Source organism: Amphiura filiformis, chromosome 13, assembly GCF_039555335.1.
Source record: "Amphiura filiformis chromosome 13, Afil_fr2py, whole genome shotgun sequence".
NCBI classification, from domain to species: domain Eukaryota; kingdom Metazoa; phylum Echinodermata; class Ophiuroidea; order Amphilepidida; family Amphiuridae; genus Amphiura; species Amphiura filiformis.
Window position 1 is genome coordinate 61348628 of NC_092640.1, and position 10559 is coordinate 61359186.

Genomic DNA, 10559 nt, shown 5'->3' on the forward strand with positions numbered 1-10559 from the left:
TTCTTACTTGTACTGATAAGCTATTAATATCAACACGATATGGTCACGTCATATCTTTAAGCAATCGTCCTAATGTCTTATTAATTGTACAATCCACCCTCTTCACTCCAATATTTCCTACGCATCCGAAAACCGATGATCATAAGTCAAAAGTGTCTAATTTCGTGTTTAATATTTTGTGAGAAGAGCCCCCCAACCTCTTGACCCTTAATGTGCATTCTGTGAATGTATCTTTGTAGTAGCTTTTGCTGCAGAGTAGTGTGAAAATGTCACCTTTCTCAGGTTAGCTACAACAGCACCGTTCGGGATTACCCGCCGTTCCCCTATGTTCACGAGTAGTACATAACACATGAGCCTAGAGCTCTTTTCATGTTCGTTTATGTATAAAATTAATGCGCGACCTTCAATGGACAACAAAGGTTAGCTCCGGCCCATTTTTATTTGCATAATAAATACAATATTGATCACGCTCAAATTCTAAGCTCAAAATATTTTTTATTTTTAGTCCAAATATTTCTCATGATGTTGATGTACATATTAATTGTAATATCACAATTTACTATATATAATAAAGAAGCGGCCTGATTTTATCCATATGTTTAAAAAGATTAAATTTGTAACACTTGATTCAGAGTTTTATCTGATAACAACAACGGTATACGTTCTGTGCATTGAGAGTGTTTACAGTCCATTCTCCCAAAGCGGGCACATTTCATTTCATTTTTTTTCATTTTTTGTAGACAGCTGTCTTTATTAAAAGTTTCTTAATACATAGTACTGTCACTTAATCAGTGACCTTAAAATACATTAACGTGCATTTTATTTATTAATATTAGTGACATAGTCATTTCAAGAGAGTTATAAGAGGATTGAAAAACAAGCAACAAAAATAAGGGAAAAGAGCAACAGAATGAGCGAATAGAACTAACTGCTGATTATTTTGTACTCAAATTGAGTAGAAAACAAAAAACAAACAATCAACAATGAGCTCCACCCGACCCATCCCGCCGACCCCCTCCACCCCACATTGAGCATGTTGAGCATATTTTACTTTCTTTACTATGGATTAAAATACACAGGAATGAAAAATTATATCATAACATTAATAGTTACCAGGATTGCCACTCATTATTAAACTTTTGTAACTTTAGGCTACATACTGCTTGGTATTTCAAAACATTATAATAACATTTAAGTTCCCTTTTTTAAAACATCTAAGTTTGGTCGTTTCTCTGTCATCTTTACTCTATACAAATGAAATTTTGCAATAGTCAAAATCAGTGTTAGAATTAAATCATATTTAGATCCAAAAAGAATTAACTGAGGGGTCATAGCTAGATCTATACTGATCTTGTCTTTTATCCAGTCTTTGAGATCTTCCCAAAATTTCTAGAAAAAGGGCAATCCACAAAGAGATGCTTGATTGTTTCTGGATTTGTCTTACAAAAAGTACATAAGTCATCATCACTTATGTTCATTTTTAACAACAATGTATTTGTGCCTATGATACTCTGATTAATTCTGTATTGAAACCATCTCAGTTTAATATCAGTGGAAAATATGAAATTTAAGGTACATATTTTTTTCCAATCATCATTCTCCATTCCAAATTCCATCTGCCACTTTGACTTACTCATTGTATTCTTCATCTTTGATTCAATAGAAATATCATAGAACATTTTGAACCCTTTTCGTTGCTTAAAAAGTAGTTCCATATTATACGGCTGAAAAGGGGAGGCTAGTTTGGAGTCTATAGTACCATTGTAATTAAAATTTGACTGAATTGCCCTAATAATACCATTGTATTCTAAGAAATTGGTCTTCACTTTATAAAGTTTTGTAAATTCGACAATCGACAAAAAGGATCCGTTTGCATTTAAGAGATCATTTATAAACAGCACACCCCTTTTTTTCCAATGGGCATAACAAACTGATTTACCACCAATCTTTATTTTATCGTTCCACCACAAATATTGTTTTGCAATACGGTTGAAATCCAGATTATTATTATTTACAATGTTTATAAGTGAGGACCAAGAAAACAGAGTATCATACCAGAACTTATTATCTATCATGTTTTTCATGTCATTAAAACGATACATACCAAGGCAACAAATATCATCACTTATTACATTAAAACAAAGACGAAATAGCTTAACCCATTTTTGATCACCACAGGCAACCCTCCGAATCCAATTTACCTTTAAAGCATTTATATGCATTTCTACATTTGGCATCTTTACTCCACCATTCTCATAATTTTGCACAAATTGTATTCTTTTAACTCGATCTGGCTTGCCGTTCCAAATATATTTATATATCTCATCATTTACCGTTTTGATCAATTCCTTGCTTGGGTTTAGTAGCATTTGAGCAATATAACTTATTTTTGGCAAAGCTAATGATTTCACAACTACAACCCGTCCCAACACCGTTAAATTTCTTTTTTTCCAACCTGATAACAGTTTTCGTATCAAATGAAGTGCTTAAATTATCATACATGTAATTATCATTTAAGCAAGGTTTGTACTAAAAGAAATGCCTAGAAACTCAAAGCTACCATTGAAATTCCATTGTATTTTTAAATTTTTACTAATTATAGTATTTCTGAATTTCTGAGACCCAATCTATACTGCAACCGTTTTATCAATATTAATTTTCAAACCAGACATCTCATAGAATGATTGCAATGTTTTAAAGGCACTTTCCAGTGATTTTTCTGTACCATCAAGAATTAATGTAGTGTCATATGCATACTGTGCAATTTTAAAATTCATATCATTGATGCAAATTCCTGTTATATCCTTATTTTGTCTAATCATTGTAGATAATACCTCCGCACATAAAACGAAGATATATGGGGACAGAGGATCGCCTTGTCTACAACTGCGCTGAATTTGGAACGGTTTAGATATATTTCCATTTATGATTACGGAAGAAGATGCGTTCTTATACAAAGCCATAAACCATCTGCAAATGTCTGATCCGAAATTAAATACCCTTAAAGTTTCAAGAATAAAGTCATGCGAAACCGTGTCAAAAGCTTTTTCAAAATCTATTAGTAAAAGCATTCCCGGAATTTCGTTAACCTCTGTATAACTTAACAAATCATAAATAAGGCGAATACTTTCACCAATGAATCTATTTGGGATAAAACCTGTTTGATCTTCTGAAATTAAATATGGCAAAACCGATTTTATACGGTTTGCAATACATGCAGAGGCCAATTTATAAGAAACATTTAGAAGCGAAATAGGCCTCCAGTTTTTAAAGAACTGACGGTGTTTATCTCCTTTTGGCAGAAGAGTAACGTGCCCCCTTTTTTGAACTTGAGTAAGAGACCCAATTCTAAAACCTTCATTTAAAGATCGAAGAAGAAAGCAAGATATTTCCAACCAGAAGCATTTGTAAAATTGCGCTGTAAAACCATCACGTCCGGGTGTCTTGTTGTTTTTCAAAGCATATGTGAGCTCAGAAAGAGTAATTTCACCCTCTAAGGTATTTGATTGCATTTGCGTTAATTTGTTTATGCAAGCATAATCATCAATTTTAACATTATTATTTCCACCTTTTTCTTTATACAGATTTTCATAAAAAGATACTACCTCCTTCTCAATCTCATCTTGAGATGTTGCTTCTGTGTTGTTACCTCTCACAATTCTAACCATTTGTTTGTTTACAAAGTTTCTTTTTTCAAGATTAAGAAAATATTTGGTGGGTTTCTCTCCCTCCTCTATCCATCGGACCTTTGTTCGAATAAAACATCCTTTAATCTTTCTACTACGAATATCCTCAAGTTCATGTTTAGCATTATCTAACTCATTCTTTAAAATTTCAACATTAGGGCTGTTTTTCAATGATGCCTCCTCGTATGACGTATTTAAGTTTTCTATTAATTTGTCAAGTACTTCTTCAGACTTGTCCATCTCTCTTTTCTTTTTGAGGAGTATGCTATAGTAGCGCCTCTGATTTCCAAAAGCAGTGCTTCAAAAAACAGTTGGTCATTAATAGTTAGTTCTAACTCATTGGGATCAATATTGTTTATATTTTCTCTGTCATACGGCGAAGCAGCACAGATTTGTTTTACTTTAGTTATCGAATGACTACCATGGAATGGTCAGTCCTATATCCTGGTAGAATGTCTGTTTGACCAATTATATTCAAAATTTCAGAAGAAATCAAGAAAACATCCAGCCTAGCTTGTTTTATGGGATTGTTTCTTCTCCAGGTAAAACGTTTTATATCTGGGTTCATAATTCTCCAAGGGTCACACAGACTCAAATCTTCTTTTATTTTTAAAACAGCTTCTTTTGCCTTTGGATTATTAATATTCAAATAATTAAATGTATCTAAATTTTGATCCTGGACTAAGTTAAAATCACCACATACAATACAATGTGGGTTACCAACGTTTTCGATAACATTTTTAAAACGATTATAAAAATCTGGATTATCCTCATTTGGACCATACAGACAAACTATCGTGATATCCATGGACATCATCGTAATATCAAGTACAATCCAATTACCTGTTTGATCCCGCTGAATATTACGCACTTTGAAGTCAAAATTGTTATTCATTAACACTGCCACGCCCCTGGCAATTGTCTTATATCCCCATTCTGATCTGATCATATTTTCCCATTTCTGGTCCCAGTGTACATCCTGAAGGCAATAAATTGAACATTTCTTTTTCCTTAAATAATTTAAAACATCTCTTCTCTTAGATTTATCACTCAATCCTCTACAGTTTACAGAACATATATTTATAGTACTATCCATATTCTTTAACCATGTAAACATGTTTAACAGAAACCTTCATTTGGTTTTTGATTACAACATACATAACTTGATTCACAGCTGTCTTTTTGTGAAAAATATAATACATACCACACACAAAACTATATAAAAGAAGAAAAAAGAAATTTGCAAAAAACAAAAAAAGCAAGAAAGAGAAAAAAAAAATCCAATTTTCATGACGTCACACTTTTTCTAGGTCAAATCTGTTTGGTTCGAAGGAACTCACCGCTTACAGTTGGTTTTTGCGGAATATCGATTTTAAACGTCTTATTTTCTCAAAAAAGGAGTCATTTTCTTCGTCCTCATAATATCAGCTTGCCAATGATATGATGTTGTCCGAGCAATATTTATATACCTCATATATAGATTCCTAGCCTGTCATCTGATTGGTTAAAAGTGCAGTTATTGAATTAGCTATGCCCTCCTTTTTAAGAATTACGTAAAAACTGAACTATTCCCCGGGCAATAGTCTTTTAAAAGACTATTCCCCGGGCATAGTCATTTTCATATCATCTGTGTGGGTCCCGATCAAACTCTACGCGCGCGATAGCGTGTTCGCATTACGCACGCGGCGCCAACGCGCTGCCTGCCAGTTGCGGTGACGCGATCGGTTCATAACGAAAAAACTTTCTTAGTAAATTTTACCATTAGCCTATGAACAATAAAATAGGCCTTTTAACCAATCAGATGACAAAAATCTATATTAATGCGGTATATAAAACAAATATTGACTGCTTCATTCGGGTCATGGTTAACATTATAAGCCCGCGGTGATCTCTAAACCATGCTATAACCCTAGCATGGTTTTGAGATCACCTTGGGCCTATAATTTTAACCATGCCCCTCATAGCAGTCAATATTTGTATAATATATGCCCTTTAAATCGCTGGCTTATAGTCTGTCTACATAGAAGTACAAAGTAAATAGCTCTCGGAAAATGGAGGTATGAGAATAATTATTTCAGTGCAATGCCTCTTTGGCGCGCAAACTGCTGCGCGATTTCAACTTGCCGAGCGCATCTCGCTCTTAACGCGTTGCGTCGCGTTCGCGTGTGACGCATAGCATCGACCCCCGATGCCACAGATTTGGTTTGTACTTCTATGTGGACAGACTGTATGTCATAAGAAACGATAATTAATTGTTGTACTGTTGCGCATTTATTCTGTCACTTAAACTCCAAGATGCCGTCCAAAACCTGTCACGACCTTCATATAATACAGTATTTTGATCATAACTTTCTTTTTTTAAGATCATGATCCAATTAGTGTCATTGAAAATCTAACTACATTACACATATGTAATTTACCGGATCTGTTTATGTCGGTGTGTCTGTCCGGCACTTGATTCGGAAACTAGTGGTCGCACGTTCCTCAAACTTGGTGGGTGGGTGCATCTTGACCCGAGACCGAACAAGTTTGTATTGGTTAGTGGGTCAAGGACACCCGAGGTTATTCAGGGGTCATCTGATGTCAAATTAGTAAAAACTGCCGTATGGGCATTCTGTGCTGCTTCTTCAGTGCCTGCTGCATTATCAGTGGCTGGTACTTCATATGGACATTTTGTGCTGCTTATTCAATTGCTGCTGTATTTTTGGAAGGTCATTTCCAAAGTAGTAAAAAATACTGTCGTATGGGCATGAAACTTCGTGGGTACAGTGAACATTTAGAGCCCAATTTTGGGAAGGTCATTCCGGGGCCACCAGGGGTCATCTGATGTTAAATTCGTATAAACTGTCGTATGGGCATGAAACTTGGTGGTTACAGCCACCATTTATCTGCTTTATACATATAGCGTTTTGATCAGTTTGTCAACACACAGGAAATCGCGACAGCCGAAAACTGCCAAATACGGTTGACCGCCTGGTATATTTAACTTTTATTAAATACACAATTTTATACGTTTTCATTTTATCACATAATTTAAAAAAATGAAAAAGAAACTTGCAATTATATATCTTGTATCAAAGTAGCGTAATACTGTGTCAAAGTTTGAAAATGTGTTTGTCATAAAATACGCAAAAAGTGACTGCCCAATTTTAGCTAAAACAATAGCCTACTTGGAATGTAACGGTCGATGGATAGCCACGGTCATTATGATGATGTGTGTGGTTTTATGTTGCACATTTACTGATCAGCCTTTATATTTTTATAAACTATTGTGGCGATAACCTCCATGCTGATAGCAGACTTGATTGTTACGGTCAAGTTTTACATATGATTTTGAACGATTCAACTAACAACTTGTTTTTATACAATATCACATTTTGCATGGAGATTGGAGACAATGGGTTTTTCTCTAACTCAGTAATGATCTCTCTCTCTAAGGTCACATTGCATACACGTATGCAGGTGTGGTTCTTATGAGAGTATGCCATCGAATGCGGTCAGCGGCAGCCCTGGTAGCCTCAGTGATGCTCAGGCCTGTGATAATTTTGATGTCGTCAAGCCAGCTCGCTGCAGGTCTGCCTCTCTTGCGTTTTCCCTCAACCATTCCTTGGACAATTGTTTTCTGAAGACAGAGATGTCTGGTGATGTGGCCAACGTATGATAACTTTCTAGAAATGATATCGGCTCGCAAGGTCTTCTGAACTCCAAGCTCTTGGAGAACCCACTCATTTGTTTTCCTCGCAGTCCATGGAATCCTCAGGATTCGTCGATAGCACCACAGCTCAAAAGAATCCAGCCTCTTCTTGTCAGATAGTTTCATCGTCCAGGATTCAGATCCATATGATACCACAGCAAATGCAGTTGATTTTAGCAAACGAACCTTGAGGGATGAAGGAAGTTTATTTCTCCACAGTTTGGTCAGGTTTGAGACTACACCTCGAGCTATTGCCAACCTTCGTTTTATCTCCTGGGTGCAGTCACTTTTGGTGTTAATGATGGAACCCAGAAATTCAAAACTTTCCACCTCTTCAATGAAATCACCCTCTAAGGAAAGGTTTGCATCTGTGTCATTTCGTCCTGCGTCTACAATCATGACTTTCGTCTTCTTTGTGTTCAAGATGAGTCCCTCTGTTCACTTGCCGATTTTATTGCTTTCAATAAATCCATCAATTCCTCTTTGCTACTGCAAACCAGGGTTGTGTCGTCTGCATATCTGAGATTTGTGATCCGCTGACCACCTATGGTAACACCTCCTCGAAAGTCTTCCAAAACATCTCTCATGATGCTCTCAGCATAGATGTTGAAAAGCAAAGGAGACAAAATGCACCCTTGTCTCACACCTCTGCCAATTTGGATCCACTCTGAGTCACCTCTACTCGTCCTGACTGAAGATTCCTGATCCTGGTATAGCGTACTGATGAGCTTCACCACGTGACTGGGGAATCCCATATCCCGCATGATGTTCCATAGGTCTTGATGGTTGACACAGTCAAATGCCTTGCTGTAATCGATGAAACAAAGGTAGAGTGGAATGGAATGTCCTCTGCATTTTTCAATGATATTTCCCATATTGACAATTTGATCCCTGGTGCCTCTTCCTGCTCTAAACCCGGCCTGTTCGTCTGCTATCTCGGTCTCGAGCCTCTGTCTCATTCTGTTGTTGATGATCTTGAGAAGAATCTCTTTGGCGTGACTGATTAGGTTCGATGGTTTGAGCACTCTTTGATATTTCCTTTCTTTGGTATCGGGATAAATACTGCTCTCTTCCAGTCCTTAGGCCATTCCGCATCCCTCCAGATTTTGTCACATAGCTTCCACATGATGATCACACCTTGCTCACCAGATGCCTTCCACAGTTCACCTGGAATCTCATCACAGCCTGGTGATTTCCCATTTTTTATCTCCTACATTGATTTACGAACTTCATCCAGTAGGGGTGGTGGTTCAGGGTCAATTTCACCTGAAGTAATGATATTTGGTCTAATTGCAGCTTCCTATATTTTCTTAACTGAGGTGCTAGGCAAACGTTGAAATGTAGACGATCAACCAGCAATCTTGTGCGAAAATCGTTGGGACAGATGATGTTTTATAGATCAAATTCCTGTGAATTGAACATAAGGCTGAAAATACATGATACGTTTCATAGCTCACGTTATGTACTTGCTTACTCCCATCTCCTCCCCCTGGAAACAATGTTAGAGCAGATATTGAGCGCAACCACTTTCAGCATTCAACATTAATAAGGGGCGGGATGCGTAAAATAAACAAACTGTCCCAAGCATTTCGCGCGGGAAAGAAGCGATAAAATAATCTATTAATATCAATAAAATCGCCACAACTCTTGAACGCGTTGTTCGATTTTCATGATTTTTTCAGTGGTGTTAAGAAAATGGTATTATGCATTACCTAATTAGCAAAATTTGCATTTATTTTGAATACAAATATATTTAAATGTCAAAAACGCTAGAATATACGCATTTTACTGATCACCAATTAGATATATGTTGCTCTTAACTTTGACAAAAAATATATAAATCCCTGTACTCCACTATCGTAGGTGTCATCTGAAATATACAAGTATTAAAAAAGTGCGAATCTCGGATAGTGTTTCGTTCATTTGTTTGTGTGCCTCCTACTTTCTTAATCCCGAACCATTTATTCCAAGCAAAAGGAAAATAATAAGCAGTTTCTTCATTTTTTTCAAAGCAATAAGCCTCTGATTTTAAGAAAATTCATTGATAACGTGAATATGCATGTATTTTGGTATCTAAAAAAAATTAACAAGTTAATTAAACCGTGTATAATAAAATATGGCAAATTTATTAATCTCTTCATAACTGAAAGAATTATCAAAATCGAACAACGCGTTATGTAGATATGGTCATTTTTATGATAGGCCATCTTTTGATCTATTCAGACAATCTTGTGCGAAAACCGTTGGGACAGATAATGTTTTATAGATCAAATTCCTGTGAATTGAACATAAGGCTGATCGCTGCGAGGCGAGAGGCGTGGTAGAATAAAATATGGCAAATTTATTAATCTCTTCATAACTGAAAGAATTATCATAATCGAACAACGCGTTATGGAGATATGGTAATTTTTATGATAGGCCATCTTTTTGATCTATATTCAGACAATCTTGTGCAAAAATCGTTGGGACAGATGATGTTTTATAGATCAAATTCCTGTGAATTGAACATAAGACTGATCGCTGCGAGGGGAGAGGCGTGGTAAAATAAAATATGGCAAATTTATTAATTTCTTCATAACTGAAAGAATGATCAAAATCGAACAACGCGTTATGGAGATATGGTCATTTTTATGATAGGCCATCTTTTTGATCTATTCAGACAATCTTGTGCGAAAATCGTTGGGACAGATGATGTTTTATAGATCAAATTCCTGTGAATTGAACATAAGGCTGATCGCTGCGAGGCGAGAGGCGTGGTAGAATAAAATATGGCAAATTTATTAATCTCTTCATAACTGAAAGAATTATCATAATCGAACAACGCGTTATGGAGATATGGTCATTTTTATGTTAGGCCATCTTTTTGATCTATATTCAGACAATCTTGTGCGAAAATCGTTGGGACATATGATGTTTTATAGATCAAATTCCTGTGATTTGAACATAAGACTGATCGCTGCGAGGCGAGAGGCGTGGTAGAATAAAATATGGCAAATTTATTAATCTCTTCATAACTGAAAGAATTATCATAATCGAACAACGCGTTATGGAGATATGGTCATTTTTATGATAGGCCATCTTTTTGATCTATATTCAGACAATCTTGTGCGAAAATCGTTGGGACAGATGATGTTTTATAGATCAAATTCCTGTGAATTGAACATAAGGCTGATCGCTGC